The sequence below is a fragment of the Mauremys reevesii genome, linkage group 14, assembly GCF_016161935.1.
Source record: "Mauremys reevesii isolate NIE-2019 linkage group 14, ASM1616193v1, whole genome shotgun sequence".
Classification (NCBI taxonomy): Eukaryota; Metazoa; Chordata; order Testudines; family Geoemydidae; genus Mauremys; species Mauremys reevesii.
This window is the reverse complement of record NC_052636.1, coordinates 9967956-9989130: the sequence shown is the minus strand read 5'-3', so window position 1 is coordinate 9989130 and position 21175 is coordinate 9967956. Positions and strand designations below refer to the sequence as shown.

At 50.9% G+C, this 21175-nt stretch overlaps 1 protein-coding gene and 2 non-coding genes across 3 annotated transcripts in view; 1 reads left to right on the top strand and 2 right to left on the bottom strand.

The window, feature by feature from the left end:
• The window catches only part of LOC120381922 (zinc finger protein 420-like), a gene marked incomplete at both ends in the record, with an annotated part of 146778 nt that overhangs the window by 64405 nt on the left and 61198 nt on the right, over window positions 1-21175 (top strand). The gene's annotated exons all lie outside the window — the stretch shown is intronic.
• Window positions 1963-2035, bottom strand: TRNAF-GAA. The gene has a single exon. It is a non-coding gene; the product is annotated as a tRNA-Phe (tRNA).
• TRNAY-GUA lies at window positions 11019-11091 on the bottom strand. The gene has a single exon. It is a non-coding gene; the product is annotated as a tRNA-Tyr (tRNA).

Below are 21175 nucleotides of genomic sequence, written 5' to 3'. Positions count from 1 at the left end.
TCCCACCCCAACTCCTCCTGAGCCTGCGTGTCCGCACCCCCTGCACACCCATCCCTGCCCCAGCTCAGAGCCTGCCCTCCTCACTCAACCTCCCCATAGCCTGCAACCCTCCCGCCCCCAACTCCCTTGTCCACACCTAAACTACACTAGTCTCAGCAGGTTTGTCACATCCTGTCCTCCCTTTCTCCACCTAAGATATTTCCTGCCTCCCACCACCTCCTAGTGTAGTGAACAGGTTTCAAACCTCGAGCAGGCTCTTACCTCCTAAACAGGGATGGCTGTTTTCTAGTAAAATCACTGAAAGGGAAGGAGAAATCTGGAAGAGGTTCCTCCTGGCACTCATGTCCGTGACCCTGAATACTCCCTCTGTCCTCAGAGAGAGACCTGGAGAAGGAGACTTGCTGGAGCAAAGCCACAGGGTCTCTGAGGTTTCCTGGCCCTCGCCCCGGTCCTGCCTGGCTGATGTCAGCATCTCTCTGTGAGCTCACCACCTCCCACCACCTTGGACCAATAGGCTGAGGTCCTGCCAAAGGCCTTTGTGATGTCACTGCCACACCCCTCCCTTGCTGGGCCAATGTCCTGCCCCTGGCCAGGCACTTTGGAGGTTTGAGCTACTCCCTGTGGATCACCCCACTCAAGGAGCGTTCGTTCTAGGCAGCAAGCCGGCTAGACAGGGAAACATCAGACGCTGCTCCCAATGCTACACTCAGTTTTTCAGAAATTACTCAACTTTATGGCCAGAAGAGACCATTAGAGCATCTAATCTGACCCCCTGCATATCACAGGCCTCCTGTAGGACACAAGAGCTACTTTTGGGGCAAACACATTCCAGAAAGGCATCTAATCTTCATTAAATGACATCAAGAGATGGAGAATCCACCACTTTCCTTGGTAGCTTGTTCCTGTGGTGACTCATCCTCACTGTTGAATATTTCTGCCTTAATTGTAATATGAATTTGTCTCTTTTCACTTTCCAGCCACTGGGTCTTGTTAGGCCTTTCTCTGCTCGATTCAAGAGCCCTTTAATACCCAATCCTTTCTCTCCATTAAGGCACTTCAATACTTCAATGAAGTCACCTTTCAATCTTCTTTTGATCAGCTAAACAGGTTGAGCTCTTTCAATAGCTCACTAGAAGGCATTTTTCTCCAGCCCTCAGAACATTTGGTGGCTCTTTGCTGCCCCAGCTCCAATTTCACAATATCTTTTTCAAATGAAAACACCAAAATTGGAGGCAGTATTCCAGTATCAGTCTCACTGATGCCGTGTCACCTCCTGTGACTTTACTGACATAATCTGTATCTGTATAGATCACCGTTGCGACCACTGTTCTTTATTTGCAGCCAATATTGTATAAAGGTTGTTGTGTAAGGGGTGTATGGAGAGGTTCTGATTGGCTGATAATGATGCTCTCTCTAGATGTGTATCATTTTTGTAGTTAACATTATGAATATTGGTTCTATGCTGCCTGTATTTCAAACTTGTGCTCTGCTTCTGGGGATACCCCAGGCAAGTTGGTGTCAGTTCTGCCTAGCCGGCTTGATGCAGGTTAGGCAAATGTGATAACCACTATACTACAGAAACTCCATTACAGTGCCCTGCCCTGCTCTCAAATTCCCTACACTTTGGTGGTGCTCACCCTGGCACACACCGAGGGGCGAACCTGGAGAAACTGGCAGCAGCTCTCTGATGGGTCAGCTGGAAGAACAGAGGACTGGAGCCAGGGATCAGGAAGTCGTCCTTACATCACCCTTGTGACTCTAGCTTGAAGGGGAGCTTCTTTTTCTTCCCCTTGCTGAGAAGCAGCAAGAGAAGAAAGGTAGGTCAGGTGGGCCAACTGGGTGCAGAAGCCAATGCTGCCTTTTCCTGCAGTAAAGCCCAAAATGAGGGACTTGCATTGAGTAGAGGCAGTGCTGGGCTTCCAGGAAAGAGCCCACTGCTGCAGCAAGAGGGATGAAACAGCCTGCTGAAGCCTGGGATTGAACCAGGGACCTTTAGATCTTCAGTCTAACGCTCTCCCAACTGAGCTACTTCAGCACCTACAGGGGCGTTTTTGGGCTGCTGCTTCTCACCTTGAAGTTTATTCTCCATAAACCATCTCTCCAGTCAACAATGGCCAATGCAAGATGGACATCGCTTGCTATTTTAGCATTTGGAAACATCATCAACTAGTCTCTGGATCTCTCAAATGCTGCACTTCAGTTCATGGGGGAAAGGCGAGAGACGCGACCTTTGAACAAAGGGCCTGGGGTTAACATCCTAACGCTGTCTGTCTCTGACTGTAACACTATTTAATACCGGCCCACCCTGTGCTGGTGAGTGCTCCATTGCTAGATGTTAGTACATTTCAGTTACTGTCAAAATTAAAAGTTTCTATATGCTTAAAAGAAATGATTTTTTTCTTTTGCTTATATGTGGCATGAATAAATACTGATTTACATCCTAGCATGAACATTTATTGTCTTATATGATAGAAAATCATGCATCCAGATTGTGCATCCAAATCATGAAATGAGCTACAAATGCAATAAAAATAAGGTATTCAACGGTTTAACATATGGAGCGGGGCTGGGGGGCACTGAAGACACGTCTTGCCTGGGACGCCACTTGGTCTAGGGGAGGCCCCGTCAGGGAAAGCAGGAGTTAGTCTCACACGCCTATTTCCAGGCTGTAATCTGTGGGTGCCCTGCTCTGGGGAGGAATCGCAGCCCAGACTCAGGGCTGGAACAGGCCCCGGATTGAGGGTGGCTGCAGGGTTTGCAGCGCTCTGATGTCTCAGACAATGTGTCCTCCCTAAAGCCTCAGATCTGTGTCCCCAGAAGGCTCCTGCGCTGCCTCCGCTCCTTTCACAGTCTATAGCAAGGAGCAGCAGCAAGGGTCAGGGATGAGCCATAGGCACTAGTTGGGGGGCAGAGGCTTCAGGAGGAAACCCAGCCCCCAGAGCAGAGGGGGATAGGAGGCTTTTTCTCTCTCCTTAGCCACAGGCTATAGCTCCGAGAGCTCTGTGAAATGCCTCCCCGCCCACAGCCTGGGGAAGGGGAAGGAGTCTCAGGTTCTAGCTCGATTTGGAGGAGGATCACTGGACCCTAGAACCACTCGCTGCCCTTTCCCGGAGAAACCTGTGATGCCCAGAACGGGGCTGAGATAAATGCTGACAGGAGCCAGGAATTGCTCCCCTGGAATAGCAGCAGGACTGGGCAGCTGGAAATCTCCCCAAAGGAGCTGAAGCCTTGGTGGGTCAGACATAGATGCCCCAGGTACTGCATGGGGGGGTTAGGTTTGTTTCTGGACAAGAGCAGTGAGAGTTTTATTGCCTCAACATTTCTGTAGAAAAATTCAGACCCAAAGTGTGTGTGGTGGGGAGGTCGATAGCGGTTTCTTTGGGTTTGGTTTAGTTTGTTTTCTCATTCTCGTTGTAAAGCCCTGGAGCATTTTGATGGGAACAATGTTTGTGGAAGGCCAAGGACAAGTAAGAAAAGTTAAAAATCTGCGTTGGAGTGAGGGGTCTGTGTGGGCCAAGGCAGGGGTGGAGATTTTCATGGGGAGGGGGTTAGGGGATAAACGAGAGGCTTTTGCGGGAACACAGGGGGATGTTTTGCAGTTTAACCTCCCCACTTTCCTGTGCTGCTGCCCAGCTCAGGCCCCACTGACACCGCTGTGACGAAGTGGGAATTTTCTGGATGTTTTGTTTGCATCTTGTGTGTACCTCAGTTTCCCCTATTTGTTGCACGATTATCTAGGTTAAAGGTCCAAAATGTGGGGTGCCCCCTGCCAGGGGGATGGAGTAACATTCAGGGGGATGCAGCTGGGCCCGGGCCAACCCCCATGGGGGTGGGGAGGAGGAGCCACCCAGCTCCACTCTTGGCTCCAGCTCTGGCCCCTGCCTCTGGCCGGGACAAGTCGGAGAACAAAGAACAAGCTGGAGGCCAGGTGAGCAGGTTGCCAGGGAAACAGGACAAAGGACAGACGAGAGGCAAAGGGCCTGGCTGAGTCGGGCTGTTGGTAGCAAAGGAGTCTGCTGGGCTGGGGACTCGAGGAGAGCCCAGGCTCTGAGTTCGGGGTCTGCACAAGATGGACGTTGCTGAATCTTCCTGCTTCTTGTGTGAACACAGAACTTTCCCAGGCTGGATTCCAGACCCCTAACAAACCTTCTGTTGTACAGTGCTGGCTGAGAGTCACTGGCGACTGTGGAAGTTGGGGGTGCAGGACTCCCCTTCGTGGGGGGGTGGTGAGGCTTTCCGAGGTGTCCGATTCAGGTGGACTCACTGCAGGAAGCTCCTGGTGTGGAACAGGGGGGCTGAAAGGTCCAAGGTCAGTCCCAGGAGGGCTGAAGCCAAGGAGGCTTCCCCAGTGAGAGCGTCCTGGGGTCACACTGAGAGGCTCCTGCCTGGGTTTGACTCGAGCTGTTCCAGAGCACGGAGCCTGTGTGCCCGTCACAGCCCCCAGCATGTGACCTACAGGCTCCACTCTGGCATAGCTCCTGTCCCTAGGCTTTAGCATCACTAGCCCCTGCTTAGTGACTAGGGGTCAGTTTAGGGCAGCGGACCCCAAAATGTGGGCGTGACTCCTAGGGGACACAGAGGAAGATTGATGGGGCACCTCAGGGCCTGAGCCAGCCCCATGGAGGGCAGGAGGAGCCCCACTCAGCCCCACTCTGTCCCAGCTCTTCCCCAACCCCACCTCAGCCTGGGCCCTGGCTCCCAGCCCGGCCTCGACCCCTTACCCCTGTCCGCACCCTCGCCCCAGCAAGCAACGGCCCCACTCCCAGCCCCGGTTCTCGACCGCGGCTTCCGAGGCCACAGCCATGGATACGAGGGCGCAGTGTGAAATGTTTGGGGACCACTGGGTTAGGGTGACGTCCTCAATCGCTTCTCTGCAGTCCAATGAAAGCGATTCCTCACCCACCCACCCCACCGTCAGGACGGCCTAGGTAAGTTATGCTGCCCTTCACTCGTACAGGAAAGAGAATAACATTTCATTGCACTCAATGCTAAAGTGATTTGCAACCCACCACCATCCCAAACTGGTCATTTTGAAGCGGCCCCACCATGCTGCATAGCTAGGCAGAGTAGGGTGTCTGTGCAAACACGGCCTGTTCCTGAAGTCTTCCCACAGCTCCTCACTAGATGTGAGGGGAGCTCATTCAGCTCCTGCTTACGCTTAGTGTTTAAAAACTCCTTAGTGGCCTATCTCTGCCGGCCTTAGATTTCTCCTCCTGTCTCTGTCTTAGCAGCTCAGATGAGGTGGCCGAGTGGCTAAGGTGATAGACTGCTAATCCATTGTGCTCTGCATGCAGGATTCAAATCCCATCCTCATGGGATGCATTTAGTCTTCACTCTCCTGTATAGACAACCATCTCCCCTTGGTACAATGACAGATCAACCAATGTTGCTTCTTGCAAACAAAACCTTCTCAGAATCTCAGCTGCCCCCACTTGCTTCAAATAAAATGTCTAAATCCCAGATTTCTAAAAATTCTCTAGTCCTGCATTTCTTAGTTTTTATCTCAAAGGAATAATCTTCCCCAAACACACTGGGACCTCCCCAAATAATTAAAATACACCCAACCTGAGCAAGCCCAAAACAGTGAAACAGAGCTAGTGTCTAGACAAAGCTGTTCTGAAGGAGACAACTCAACCATTTTATCTCTGCTTCCCTTGGCAAATTCTGACTGAAAACAAAATTCCCCAAACTGAAAATTTTCTGCTGAAAAACCACTACTAGTCTGTTTGGGGACTTTGGTTTGAATGTACTATTATTATTCTCTTCTGATTTCTGAATCAGTTTTGTCATCCAGGTGTATTTCCAGCTGTTGAGTTGTGGGGGAGAAAGGCTAACTCATGATGTCTCTACCCCCGCTTTCATAGTTTCCTCCAACTGGCTAGGAAGTACCTTTGCTAGGATGTGAGTCAAGCAGTGCCCATTGTCGCTGTGCTATCTCGGAGAAGTCTGCATTGTACACAGTTCCTGGGATAGTCCTTGGGAGTGTGGATCCCTTTAATGGGCCAGCAGCGAGTCTGGCTCCTCCATTGTCACACCTGAAAGGCTGGTGGTGGGCATTTCCCAACCTCATCTCAGTAACACACACAGAGCAAAACTTCCCAGCCAATGCTACACACACAATCCAACACAATAGTAATGTTCAACAGACCAAGATTTTTGAAATGATACCTCACCAGGCAGACTTTGTACAAACCGTATCATCATTATATGAGACTGGTGAATATGGGGCTTCCAGGGTGCTGCTTTGAGCACAGCGAGCCACCCCTGGGCTGACATTGCAATGGAGACGTACCCTTAGAGTCCATCTCTCCTGGGATAAAGATGGCAGCAGGGCTGGCCTGGACCATCTGACGTGGGCTCATGGAGCTAAAGCTGAGAGGCTAAAAACTGTGGTGCAGATATTTGTGTTCACACTGAAGCCTGGGTTCAGAAACCCTCACCCCTCGTGGGGTCTCAGAGGTTGGGCTCAAGCCCATCTGTCTGCACTGTAATTTTATAGTCTTGCAGCCCAAGCCCCATAACCCTGAGTCAGCTGACCCGGGCTTTATGACAGGTGCCCTGGGTGTTTTAATCACAGTGTAGACATAACATTAGGCTACGTCTCCAGTGCAATGAAACACCCATGACTGGCCCATGTCACATTAATCAGGGTCATGCGGCTTGGGCTGTAACGTTGCAGTGTCCGTGTCTCGGCTCAGGCTCAGTCCCCTGCTCCAGGAGCCCAGAAGGTTGGGAGGGGGTTTAGCAAGTGGAAATGGTAAAACCGCAGGAGTATTACCCTGGACTCATGGCATTTCTCCATCGGTCTGTCTGCTTTGGGGCAGGGACAGAAACACGTCCTGCTGCTTTTGTTATTTCAAAGGGCGGTTTAGGATTTTCATTCGCAGACACAGTGCACAAAACAGGACTCAACCCTCGGCATAAACTAAACGAGCTGCCCACAGATTATGGCACCCACAATGAGCAGTTGGTGAGAGAGCTCAGACCTGCCCCTGTCCCAGAGGGACGGGGTCATCTGAAGGAACTGGACCACTGACCTATCAGCTCCTAACTCCCAAACTTTCAGTAACTATCCTCAGTGCCTGTGAGTGTAATTTAAACCATAAGAAAAACCACACTAGGCTAGACCGAAGGTCCATCTAGCTCTGAATCTTGTCTTCTGACAGTAGCCAATTCCAGGTGCCCCAAAAGCAACTAAGTAAGGTACCATTGGAACTTGAACCCAGGATCCCCTGTATACAAAACAGTGGTTTTAGCCAGCTAAGCCATGGTGCCTATAGTTGCTGAAGGGATCCTGTCTGCACACACCTGACTCTCTGCCAACCTCCATCTGGGCCTGACAAGCTTTGCTGGTGTTTGTATTCAGTAAAGCAGAGGAGCAGGTGAAGTTTTACTCCCAAGGTTCTTTGGACAGGTCTACACTACAAAATTAGATCGGTGTAACTACATTACTCAGGGGTGTAAAAAATTTACTTCCTAAGCAATGCAGTTATATCAGCCTAACCCAGTGCAGATAGCGCTGTGCCAACAGGAGGGCTTCTCCCATCAACATAGCTTGGGGAGGGGCTTGATTAGTGAAGATGAAGAGAATAGGTGGCCCATGGCTCTTGCATTTGGGGAGGCTGGGTGTGAGCGCTGGAAGCTCCCTGGAAGTGGGGGGCCCATTGGTGTCCAGACCATGGCACTGCCCCCCCTTCTCCTCTCTCTGAGGCCCCACCTGCGCTCCCCCCTTGCTCCTGTTTGGCCACTTCCCACCCTCGCTCTTCCTCTTTGGCTGAGGACGGCTGAGCCACCTCTCGCTCGCTCCTCTCCTCCCCCAAGGCCTTCCTGCCTCCTGCTCGTGCCTCTCCACCCGCTACCACAAGGTCTGCCCACCAGCTGCCACCACTCTGACCCATCCCTGCAACCCACCCTGCCCACCACCCACACCTCTCTGCCTCTCCCCTGAGACCTGCCCTGCCCACTGCCCCCACCTCCGAGACCTGCTCTGCCCACCGCTCGAAACTCTCTGCCCTCCCTGAGACCCACCCTGTCCACGTCTTTCTTCGGTCGTCTGTTGTTATTCCATGAAGCATCAAGAATGGAATAAAAGCTGAGTTTACTCAGGGTGAGGAAACAAAGAAGTCACCAACCCCGGCATTGCTGCTTTAGTTAAAATGTTTAGTTAAAACAGCTATTGAATGTCCTCCTATGCCCCTTGTGTCACCAGAGCACATCCATGCTAGCAGTTCGTGGATGGCAACAGAGAGCAGTGCACTGTGGGCAGCTATCCCACTGTGCAACTGGCTGCAGGGTGTTTTGGGAAGGGTTTGCAATGCCTCACGGAGTGGTACAGCATCACATGATGCAGGTTTCTCTATCCCACCGTTCCACGGGCATCTTACTAGATTGCCAGCTGCTTTTCAACTGCGGTGTGCGTGGCGGGTAGAGACTGTTTGTGTTCTGGGAGAGACAGTGTGTGTGCTGGGAAGAGTGAGTGTGTTGAGTTAGGTAGGAGCGGATCATTATTATCCCTACTCGAAAGAGAGAGAAGCTCAGGCTGAGAAAGGAGAATTGACTTCTCTTAGGTCACACAGCCAGTCAGGGGCAGAGCTGGGAATAGGACCCAAAGCCCTGATTTTCAATCTAACCATCGGATCTTTAATTTCAGACACTGAATGACCTGAATAACGTGCTCACAGATGAGCTCCAGACTAACAACAGTGCACACTAATTATTCAGCAAGTCTTTGAGAACTGCAACATTTGAGAGAATCATGAACTGCTCAGAGACCATTAATGTCGAGAAGCAGCAAAATTCATCAAACATAGAACTGGTTCTGACTTATTTCCTTGGTCTTAAAAGAGAACAACAAGGACCTGAGTCTCTCCCTGTCAATAACCCCTGCTCAGCCAATCAGCGTAGAGACTGAGGGCGGGAGGCTGAGGTTCTCACCAGAGAGCCCAAAGGATGGCCCAGGTCATTGGTGGGGATCACTGCCCGAGCACTATTTCAGCCCCACATTTTGGGTGGACCTCCCACAGTGGGAGCTGCAGAGCACTCCCCCGCAACACACACACACACACACCCCTACCTCCTGGTGTTGGGAGGAGAAATGGAAAAAGGACAAAAGAAGCAAGACACAAAGAGAAAGGAGGGAGGGAGGGAGGGAGGAAAAGGGGAAACAAAAAGGACAAACCCCAATGTCCCCAGTGATTCTAAGGGCAAAATCCCAGGTGCGGAATAAAATTCTGCCTCCTTAAGCTCGTGTTTTCCATGCCTAGAATAGAACTCTCACCAGCTGGATCAGACTGAACAGGTTTCAAAGCTCCAGGAGGCTCTTACCTTCTAAACAGGGACGGCTGTTTTCTAGTAAAATCACTAAAAGGGAAAGAAAACTCGAAAGAGATTCCTCCTGGCGCTCACGTCCGTGAACCCAAATACTCTCTCAGTCCTCAAAGAGAGACCTGGAGAAGGAGACTTGCTGAAGCAAAGCCACAGGGGTCTCTGAGGTTTCCCTGGCCCCGCGCCCCTGTCCTGCCTGGCTGATGTCAGCATCTCTCTGTGAGGTCACCACCTCCCACCACCTTGGACCAATAGTCTGAGGTCCTGCAAAGGCCTTTGTGATGTCACTGCCACATCCCTCCCTTGCTGTGCCAATGTCCTGCCCCTGGCCAGGCACTTTGCAGGTTTGAGCTACTCCTGGGGATCACCCCACTCAAGGAGTGTTCGTTCTGGGCAGCAAGCCGGCTAGACAGGAAACATCAGACGCTGCTCCCAATGCTACACTCAGTTTTTCAGAAATTAGTCGACTTTATGGCCAGAAGAGACCATTAGAGCATCTAATCTGACCCCTGCGTATCACAGGCCTCCGGTATGACACAAGAGCTACTTTTGGGGCAAACACATTCCAGAAAGGCATCTAGTCTTCATGAAATGACATCAAGAGATGGAGAATCCACCACTTTCCTTGGTAGCTTGTTCCTGTGGTGAATCATCCTCGCTGTTGAATATTTGAGCCTTAATTGTAATATGAATTTGTCTCTTTTCACCTTTCAGCCACTGGGTCTTGTTATGCCTTTCTCTGCTCGATTCAAGAGCCCTTTAATACCCAATCTTATCTCTCCATTAAGACACTTCAATACTTCAGTGAAGTCACCTTTCAATCTTCTTTGATCAGCTAAACAGGTTGAGTTCTTTCAATAGCTCACTAAAAGGCATTTTCTCAGCCCTCAGAACATTTGGTGGCTCTTTGCTGTCCCAAACTCTAATTTCACAACATCTTTTTCAAATGAGGACACCAAAACTGGAGGCAGTATTCCAGTATCAGTCTCACTGATGCCGTGTCACCTCCTGTGACGTTACTGACATAATCTGTAACTGTATAGATCACCGTTGCGACAACTGTTCTATATTTGCAGCCAATATTGTAGAAGGTTGTTGTGTAAGGATCTATGGAGAGTTCTGATTGGCTGATTATAATGATGCTATCTGTAAATGTGTATCATTTTGTAGTTGACATTATGAATATTGGTTCTATGCTGCCCGTATTTCAAACTTGTGCTCTGCTTCTGGGGAACACCCCAGATAAGTTGGTGTCAGTTCTGCTTAGTCAGCTTGATGCATGTTAGGCAAATGTGAGAACCACTACACTACAGAAACTCCATTACAGTGCCCTGCCTGCCCTGCCCTCAAATTCCTGCACTTTGGTGGTGCTCACCCTGGCACACACTGGTGGGCGAACCTGGAGAAACTGGCAGCTCTCTGATGGGTCAGCTGGAAGCACCGGGGACTGGAGCCAGGGATCAGGAAGTCATCCTTACATCACCTTTGTGACTCTAGCTTGAAGGGGAGCTTCTTTTTCTTCCCCTTGCTGAGAAGCAGCAAGAGAAGAAAGAAAGGTCCGGTGGGGCAACTGGGTGCAGAAGCCAATGCTGCCTTTTCCTGCAGTGAAGCCCAAAATGAGGACTTGCATTGAGTAAAGGCAGTGCTGGGCTCAGGAAAGAGCCCACTGCGGCAGCAAGACAGATGAAACAGCCTGCTGAAGCCTGGGATTGAACCAGGGACCTTTAGATCTACAGTCTAATGCTAACCCAACTGAGCTACTTCAGCACCAGCAGGGGGCCTTTTTGGGCTGCTACTTCTCACCTTGAAGTTTGTTCTCCATAAACCATCTCTCCAGTCAACAATGGCCAATGCAAGATGGACATCACTTGCTATTTTAGCCCTTGGAAACGTCATCAACTAGTCTCTGGATCTCTCAAATACTGTGCTTCAGTTCATGGAGGAAAGGCGAGAGAAGCAACCTTTGAACAAAGGGCCTGGGGTTAACATCCTAACGCTGTCTGTCTCCGACTGTAACACTATTTAATACCGGCCCACCCTGTGCTGGTGAGTGCTCCATTGCTAGATGTTAGTACATTTCAGTTACTGTCAAAATTAAAAGTTTCTATATGCTTAAAAGAAATGATTTTTATATATGGCATGTATAAATACAGATTTACACATCCTAGCATGAACATTTATTGTCTTATATGATAGAGAAAATCCTGCATCCAAACTGTGCATCAAAATCATGAAGTGAGCTACAAATGCAATAAAAATAAGGTATTCAATGGTTTAACATATCGAGCGGGGGGGGGGCACTGAAGACACTTCTTGCCTGGGATGCCACTTGGTCTAGGGGAGGCCCTGTCAGGAAAGCAGGAGTTAGTCTCACACGCCTATTTCCAGGCTGTAATCTGTGGGCGCCCTGCTCTGGGGAGGGATCGTGGCAGCCCAGACTCAGGGCTGGAACAGGCCCCGGATTGAGGGGTGGTTGCAGGTTTGCAGCGCTCTGATGTCTCAGACAATGTGTCTCTCCCAAAGCCTCAGATCTGCATCCCCAGAAGGCTCCTGCGCTGTCTCCGCTCCTTTCACAGTCTATAGCAAGGAGCAGCAAGGGTCAGGGATGAGCCATAGGCACTAGGTCGGGGGGCAGAGGCTTCAGGAGGAAACCCAGCCCCCAGAGCAGAGGGGGATAGGAGGCTTTTTCTCTCTCCTTAGCCACGGGCTATAGCTCTGAGAGCTCTGTGAAAGGCCTCCCCGCCCACAGCCTGGGGAAGGGGAAGGAGTCTCAGGTTCTAGCTCAGTTTGGAGGAGGATCACTGGACCCTAGAACCACTCGCTGCCCTTTCCCGGAGAAACCTGTGATGCCCAGAACAGGGCTGAGATAAATGCTGACAGGAGCCAGGAATTGCTTCCCTGGAATAGCAGCAGAATTGGGCAGCTGGAAATCTCCCCGAAGGAGCTGAAGCCTTGGTGGGTCAGACATAGATGCCCCAGGTACTGCATGGGGGGCTTAGGTTTGTTTCTGGACAAGAGCAGTGAGAGTTTTATTGCCTCAACATTTCAGTAGAAAAATTCAGACCCAAAGTGTGTGTGGTGGGAGGTCGATAGCGGTTTCTTTGGGTTTGATTTAGTTTGTTTTCTCATTCTCGTTGTAAAGCCCTGGGTCATTTTGATGGGAACAATGTTTGTGGAAGGCCAAGGACAAGTAAGAAAAGTTAAAAATCTGCGTTGGAGTGAGGGGGTCTGTGGGCCAGGGCAGGGTGGAGATTTTCATGGGGAGGGGGTTAGGGATAAACGAGAGGCTTTTGGGAACACAGGGGATGTTTTGCAGTTTAACCTCCCCACTTTCCTGTGCTGCTGCCCAGCTCCGACCCCACTGACACCCTGTGACGAAGTGGGAATTTTCTGGATGTTTTGTTTGCATCTTGGATATACCTCAGTTTCCCTATTTGTTGCACGATTATCTAGGTTAAAGGTCCAAAATGTAGGGTGCCCCTGCCAGGGGATGGAGTAACATTCAGAGGATGCAACTGGGCCTGGCCAGCCCCTATGGGGTGGGGAGGAGGAGCCACCCAGCTCCACTCTTGGCTCCAGCCCCAGCTCTGGCCCCTGCCTCAGCCCCTTACCCCTGTCTGTGTCCCTTCCCCTTAGCTGCGGCCCCACTCCCAGCCATGACTCGGGGGAGCATGGACAGGGTGGGGGCATGACCCTGAAGTGTTTTGGGACCACTGATCTCGGTGGTGGGACAAAGGGGTTAAATCTTGGCAGAGACCCCAAAGGGCAGGTGTGGCTGCTGTCGAGCTGCCTGGGCCCAGACAAAGGCCACAAATTCTGTCTCCTAGCAACCGATGGCGGGCGCACCTGCTGCAAGAGGCCAGCTGGCTGGGAGCAGTCGGAGAATAAAGAACGAGCTGGAGGCCAGGTGGAGCAGGTTGCCAGGGAAACAGGACAAAGGCCAGACGAGGGCAAAGGCCTGGCTGAGTCGGGCTGTTGGGAGCAAGGAGTCTGCTGGGTTGGGGACTCGAGGGGAGAGCCCAGGCTCTGAGTTCGGGGTCTGCCCAAGATGGACGTTGCTGAATCTTCTTGTGCGAACACAGAACTTTCCCAGGCTGGATTCCAGACCCCTAACAAAGCTTCTGTTGTACAGCGCTGGCTGAGAGTCACTGGGGACTGTGGAAGTTGGGGGTGCAGGACTCTTCGGGAGGGGGAGGCTTTCCCAGGTGTCCGATTCAGGTGGACTCACTGCAGGAAGCTCTGGTGTGGAACAGGGGCTGAAAGGTCCAAGGTCAGTCCCAGGAGGTGCTGAAGCCAAGGAGGCTTCCCCAGTGAGAGCGTCCCTGGGGAGTCACACTGAGGAGGCTCCTGCCTGGGTTTGACTCCGAGCTGTTCCCAGAGCACGGGCCTGTGTGCCCGTCCAGCCCCAGCATGTGACCTACAGGCTCCACTCTGGCAAAGCTCCCTGTAAATCAGAGACAAACTCCCCCCTTCTCCCAGTTACTCTCCCCTGCCGAGAGCCCAGAGCAGCTCCGGCCTCGCTGGGTCTCCTGCCAGCCACAGCTGGCCAAGGAGCTGCCCGAGTGCAGGGGCAGTGTCAGTTCCGACCTCACGAGTACAGTGGCGCGCCCCTGCCTGTCACGGGGAGGGCTTGATTCTGAGGAGAAAGCTGGGATTGTGACACCCGTGTATGTCTGCAGCGCAATTAAACCCCACAGCTGGCCCAGGCCGGCTGACTCGGGCTTGCCAGCCTCGGGATCCAGGGGCTGGAGCCTGACCACTGGGACCCTCCCCCCTCGCTAGGTTCAGTGGCCGATATACTGAAGATGAGTTTGTAAGTGGGGAATGTGCACGGGGTGCTGCCACTGGAGAGACACTTCCCAGCAGAAGACCCACCCAGTGAATGTGATCTACTCTAAAAGATGTGATGACAGAAAGTCAGCCTGGGGCTCTGGATTTATCATCTCGCAACGACTCGATTCAACTTGCTCAGGTTAGAAAGAAATTTGTGTTTTTTTATTGTGAGCCTGAAAATTGCCTCCAGTGTGAAAGTCAGAGTGGGATTATTTCACGCTCACGCACCCTTATCACTAATGAAGGAGTAAAGGAACGTACAAACCAACGAAGCCTTAACATGTCATTTGCATCCTCAAGCCTGTCCCTGTGGCAGGATCTCAAGGACAGACAGAAATGTTACCCGGTGTCAGGAGGAGAGAGGAAAGCACTTCCCCTCGTGTATTTCCCCAGGCTGTTGTTCAAGGCAGCAGAGGCGCTTTAGGGCATTTTCTGTCACTGATTTTTTTCATGTTGGTGTGGGAGGAAAGACTTAGACCTGCCCACTTTTGAACATGTGAATGTGAAATGACCAGATGATGAGTTAATAAATGATGCTGTTGCACAGGATTTGACTGGAACTAGAAAACAAAAAGCCCTTAAAGTGGAACTCTTGGGTGAATAGAACGAGCTGATTTATAGTCGGCCTTGAAAGGCAATAGACTGTTACATCGGGCAGAACAGCCTGGTTTGGCTGGTTCATGGGTTGGCTGCTTTCCTGATAAATTGCAGAGGTTCAGAGAAGAGCCACAGGAATGATTAAAGGCTTGAGCAGGGAGAGGAGTTTAAAATAAACCGAACCTTCCTGCTCCTGCCGGCTGTGACTGCTGAGGACATTTTCCTTCTCTACTCCAGAGTCTCTCTTCTGCCAGATTCTCAGCAAGTCAGGCCCCTGCAGACTATGGCAGAGCAGTTTGGTATTGGGCTGCAGGACTCACAATGTAAGAGTGCAGCTGCTGTAGCACCTGACTGACCATGGCTAAATCCTGCAGCCCTGGCAGCCCAGGATAACCTCCCACTGGTGGTGATGGGAATTTAGCCTTTGTAACGATCTGCTGGTACCTGAGGTCTCAGATGTGAATTAAACTGGGGCAGACACAGCTCTATCCAAACAAGTGAAGGATGTAAGTGAAAGAGCAAAGCTGGCCCTGGGGAGCTGCTGCAGTCCCATCACCACAGCTGGAAGGGAACAGAGGGAAAACAGCTGGAGCAGCACAGAGAAAAGGAAGTTTGTCAGTGAGATCAGTAGCAATAAATGTGAAGTGAAGGAGTGCTTTCTCCTCTGTGCTGACAGGTTTGAATTGTGTTACTGTACTATGAGATAAAGCTTTACAATATCCTGCTCTAATTTCAGGATGGGTCTGTAACCATAATTAGTCTCTGTAGAAGTGGGACTTTCAAAATTCCCAAGGAATTTAAGGGTGGGGTTCACGGTTGGTCACCTGAGGGAGTGCAGTAGAATTCAAACCAAAGACCAGAGAAGCGAGAACAGGGATTGTGGGACACCTCCCGAGGCCAATCACAGCACTGTAATCGACCAGGGTGTCTACACTGCACCACGGGGCTGTAGTCCCGGTGCAGAAAGCTGTACGCCTCTCGTTGGGAATCCCTCTGATTTACTGTTTTTACAGAGGGTGAAATGACAATTTTTCCGATCCCTGCCCTGGTCCTGCTCTTTGTATTAGTTCAATATATTTTAAGTGAGAAAATGGTAGAAAAAATCTGCTCTCCAGCACAACTTGAAGCAACATCAGAGCAACTGGGAATGAAACAATTTATTTCCAAAAGGGAACTCGATGACTAACAATGGCTTTGAAATGGGAACAGTATAACCGTGATGCTCAGGGTTTGTTTAGACTAGGAAAAGTGATGGAATTTAGGTCAGTTGAAGGGGAAAGCTAATGCCAACCACTGCACCTGGGCATCTGTTCTACAACTATAATTGTCTTTTACATCAAGATCATTAACTTGAGCAGCCAATGCCATGTACAGCCTAGTAGATGTCAGACACAGATAGATTTTGCCTCAGTGTACCTTGTTGGGATCAAACCTCCAGGAGCTGATGAACATTCCGGGCTCAAAAGGAAAGGAGTTGATAGAAAAGATCACAGGACTGACCCCAAGAAGGGTGAGCTGCAAAAGGCAGAAGCAGGTAACTCATCTGGGGAGCTGAGAGACTACGGTGAAGATGGTGCGAAAATCACAATGTGGGAATTAGAAAATGTGATTTTTTTTTAAATTTTGCCCAGCCCTAGTCAAGGGATTTATTACAGTTCTCTCATGTGGATTTTCTGATGTCTGATAAGGAGAGAGCTCTGATTGAAGCTTTTCCCGCACTCAGAGCATGTGTAGGGCGTCTCTGTGTGGATTCTCTGATGTCTGATAAGGTCTGAGCTCCGATTGAAGCTTTTCCCGCACTCAGAGCACATGTAGGGCGTCCCTGTGTGGATTCTCTGATGTCTGATAAGGTCTGAGCTCTGATTGAGCTTTTCCCGCACTCAGAGCACGTAGGGCGTCCCCTGTGTGGATTCTCTGATGTCTGATAAGGGCAGAGCTCCGATTGAAGCTTTTCCGCACTCAGCGCATGTGTAGGGCGTCTCCTGTGTGGATTCTCTGATGTCTGATAAGGGCAGAGCTCCGATTGAAGCTTTCCGCACTCAGCATCACGTGTAGGGCGTCTCCCCTGTGTGGATTCTCTGATGTCTGATAAGGTCTGAGCTCTGATTGAAGCTTTTCCCGCACTCCAGAGCACGTAGGCGCTCCCTGTGTGGATTCTCTGATGTCTGATAAGGGCAGAGCTCCGATTGAAGCTTTCTCGCACTCAGCGCATGTGTAGGGCATCTCCCCTGTGTGGATTCTCTGATGCCTGATAAGGTCCGAGTTCTGACCTGAAGCTTTCCCCGCACTCAGCGCATGTGTAGGGCGCCCCTGTGTGGATTCTCTCTCTGTCTGATAAGGAGCTCCGATTGGTGCTTCTTCCTGCACTCAGAGCACGTGTAGGGCGTCTCCCTGTGTGGATTCTCCGATGTCTGATAAGGGGCAGAGCTCCAATTGAAGCTTTTCCCGCACTCTCATGGCACATGTAGTGTCTTCTCTTCCAGTTGATTCTGTCACTTGTTATAAGGTCTGGAGTGGTTACTAAAGTTTTCTCTCTGCCTCTGCACTGTGAGTCTCACAGGCTTTTGTTTTTTCTGGGAGTGCACACACTCCCGGAAACATTCACTGGATCTTCCTGATAAAAGTTCCATGTGGTTCTTGCTCTAGCATCTTGTTGATAAGGTTTCTCCTCCTCATTCTGACTCACCCAGCTATCACCTGATGGGGACCAGAGAGAATCAGACACAGGTCACTCCCTTTTGCCGGAAAGAAAGAATCTCCAGAGAGGAATGGCAAAGGGATGAACAATCCCAAAATAAGTGTGGGAGAGATCAAACCTATCAGGTGCTGATTTCCCCAAACCCTTCACAGAGGAGAGAGGGATCCCAGTTTCAGTGTGCATCATGAGAACACTCGGGGGAAAGCGAGACTGGGCAGGGACCTGCTGCCAGTTGTCAGTCAGAATAGGAGGAAGCCATGAGTGACATCATAATGATTCCACATCTGCCAGGGAACAATCCTGAACGGAAGCTCACCCAGGATATTTGTAGGGCATCCCAAATGTTTCCCTGCATTCCCGCACAGTTTTGAGCTGGTTTAACCAATTCCTCACTGTAGGCAGCTCTTGGAAGCACTTCTTCTCAGAGCCCTGGAGGTCTGGGACCCACGGCTCTTCCCCTCGTTCAGCTGCGAGATCATCAGGTTTGGAATTTGGAAACCCTACTGCAGGTAAAGAAAGGCAGGGAGGTCAGTGGAATTTGTGGGATACTTGTCACAAGAATGATCCATGGTTTTAACAGCTCATTTTTAAGCAGTAACATCCCAGAGGCCAACTTCCTTGGCTCAAAGTGTAAGGAGGATTGTGTCTTTATAAATCATATGCATTACCTTAGTGCCTAAGGACCAGCTAACAGTAGGTACCCGCTCGGCAAAGTACAAACAGAGAACAGTAGATGGCCCATGCCCTGAAGAATTTACAATCTGAATAGACAAGACAGACACAGAATGGGGGAAGGAGTGAACCACTGTTAGAATAGAGATATTCAGGCCTGCCTGTAAAATCCTGGTTTTAAGAACTTAGGTGTACTTTTATCCTTAGCTACTTACAGAATTATGAAAACAAAGAATCAAAATCACTGTCTGTATTTTATGAGGCCTTCTCTCTCACTAGGATAGGCACAGGCCCTTGTTCTTAGGCTGGGCCTTTGGCTAAGCAGCAGGGCAGCCACAAGCTAGGAAGTGAAGGGTCACATCCTCACATCCCAAACCAGTCACACTGAAAAGCTGATTTACTCACCGTTGTAACTGTTGTTCTTTGAGATGTGTTGCTCCTTATCCATTCCAGTTAGGTCGCAGCATACGCGCATGCTGCGCTCGTCGAGTTTTTACCCCTGGCAATACTCGGTGGGTAGGCTGGGCGCCTGGGTGGCGCCACTGGCACTGGATATTTATACCCCTGCCGACCCATCTGCCCCTCCAGTTCATGTACCAGCTATACTCAGCAGTGGGAAGGAGGGCGGGTTTGGAATGGATATGAGCAACATCTCGAGAACAACAGTTACAATGGTGAGTAACCGTCTTTTCTTCTTTGAGTGATTGCTCATATCCATTCAGTCAGTATTCCCAAGCCTTACCTGGCGGAAGACGGGGTGAGGTGAGGCGTCGCCAGAATGCAAAGCTGCTGAGCCAAAGGCTGCGTGTCTCTGGATTGTTTGGACCAATGCGTAGTGTGAGGCAAGGTGTGAATCGATGAGTGGCCGCCTACATATTTCCTGGATGAGGACATAGGCCAGGAAGGCGGTAGAAGAGCCTGCGCCCGTGTAGAATGGGCGATCGCAGATGTCCAAGCGGGAACGTAGGCCAGTTCATGCACGATTGGATGCAGGATGTTACCCAAGATGAGAATCCGTTGGGAAGAGACCAGCATGCCTTCATGCAGTCTGCCACGCTACAAGAGCTGAGGTGAGCACGGAAGGGTTTTGTTAAGCTCTATATAAAGGCAAGAGCCCCTCTGGACATCAAGGTATGTAGCTGTTGTTCCCGGCCCAGCGATGAGTGTGGCTTTTGGGAAAAAAACTGGGAGGGAAGATGGCAGTTGACGCAAAAGCAGAGGCATCACCTTAGGAGAAAGAGGGAGGTGTGGCCACGGAACCACCTGTCCTTATGGAGAGAGCGTATAAAGGATCAGCCGTCCAAGACACGAAGCTCTGAAACACTGTCTCGGTGATAGTGACGTGGAAAGCCGTCTTCCACGAAAGGTAGAGCAGGGAACATGTGGCCATAGGCTCGAGGGCTCCATAAGTAGTCAGCACCAGGTTTGGATCCCAGGTGGGGGGCTGGGCGATGGACTTGGGGGTACAACAATTCAGTCCCATAAGGAACCTGGAAACCATGGGGTGAAGAAAATTGAGCATTTTACTTTAAACACGGTGGAAGGAAATAGCTGCCAGATTAACTTTTATGGAAGAGACACGCTAGGCCCTGCTCTTTGAGGACCAGAGGTAATCCAGGATAGTAGGGATGGAAACTGTCCTGGGACCAAGTTATTCTGATCGCACTGAGTGCGAAGCCTTCACTTAGCGAGATAAGTCGTCCCTGGTGGAGGCTTCCTGCACTTCCCAAGGGGACCTGTTGTGCGGAAGCAGGGGCAGCACAGCTCAAATTGGTTTCAGCCATGAGAGCCAATGCGGTGAGATGAAGGTTTGGAGTGGTGCAGGTTTTGGGTGGTGAAGTCTGCCGAAGTCCTGTGTTATGAGATCCGGCCACAGTGGCAGGGGAATCGGATCCGCCACTGAGAGGTCGAACAACAGGGTGTACCAGTGCTGCCTCGGCCATGCTGGAGCAATGACGATCAAGTTGGCTCTGTCCCTGCGGAGTTTGAGCAGGACTCTGTGAACGAAGGGAAATGGCGGGAAGGCATAACATAGGTGCCTTGTCCACGGGAGGAGGAACGCGTCTGAGAGGGAGCCCGGGGAGCATCCTTGGAAGGAGCAGAACACCTGGCATTTCCTGTTCTCTCGGGAGGCAAAGAGGTCTATGCGGGGAAAGCCCCACCTCCGGAAGACGGAATAGATGACATCGGGATGGATTGACCACTTGTGAGACAGGAAGGACCTGCTGAGGCGATCTGCCAGAGTGTTCTGGACTCCTGGGAAAAAAGACGCTACCAAATCGATTGAGTGGGCTATGCAAAAGTCCCACAGGTGAGTGGCTTCTTGACAAAGTAGGGAGGAGCGCGCCCCGCCCTGCTTGTTTATGTAAAACATGGTTGTTGTGCTGTCCGTGAACACGGATACACAGCGGCCTTGTAGATGGACCCGAAACACCTGGCATGCTAGACGGACTGCCCTCAGCTCCTGCACGTTGATATGCAGGTCAGCTCCTGGGGCAACCAGAGGCCTTGAGTGTGAAGGTTCCCGAGGTGGGCACCCCAACTCAGAGATGATGCGTCTGTGGTTAGTGCCACCAAGGGCTGAGGAGAGTGGAACGGCATCTCTGCGCAAACTACAGTGGGGTCCAGCCACCAAGTGAGGGAGTCAAGAACTGTCCTGGGGATAGTGATCACCGAGTCTATATTGTCTCTGTGTGGACGGTATAGAGAAGCAAGCCAGGTTTGGAAGCACCGAAGTCGCAGCTTCGCGTACTTGGTCACAAAGGTGCAGGACGCCATGTGACCTAATAGACCGAGGCAGGTGCGCACCGACGTTGTCGGGAAGGATTGAAAACTTCGAATGATCAAAGACATTGCCTGAAACCGTGGCAGAGGAAGGCAGGCCCTGGCCAGATTGGAGTCCAGAACTGCTCCAATAAAGTCTATTCTCTGCGTTGGAGTCAGGGTAGACTTTTCTACATTGATCATGAGGCCTAGCCTCCCGAAGAGGTCTTTGACGACACACAGGTGCTGTGATACTTGCAACTGGGAAGTCCCTCGAATGAGCCAATC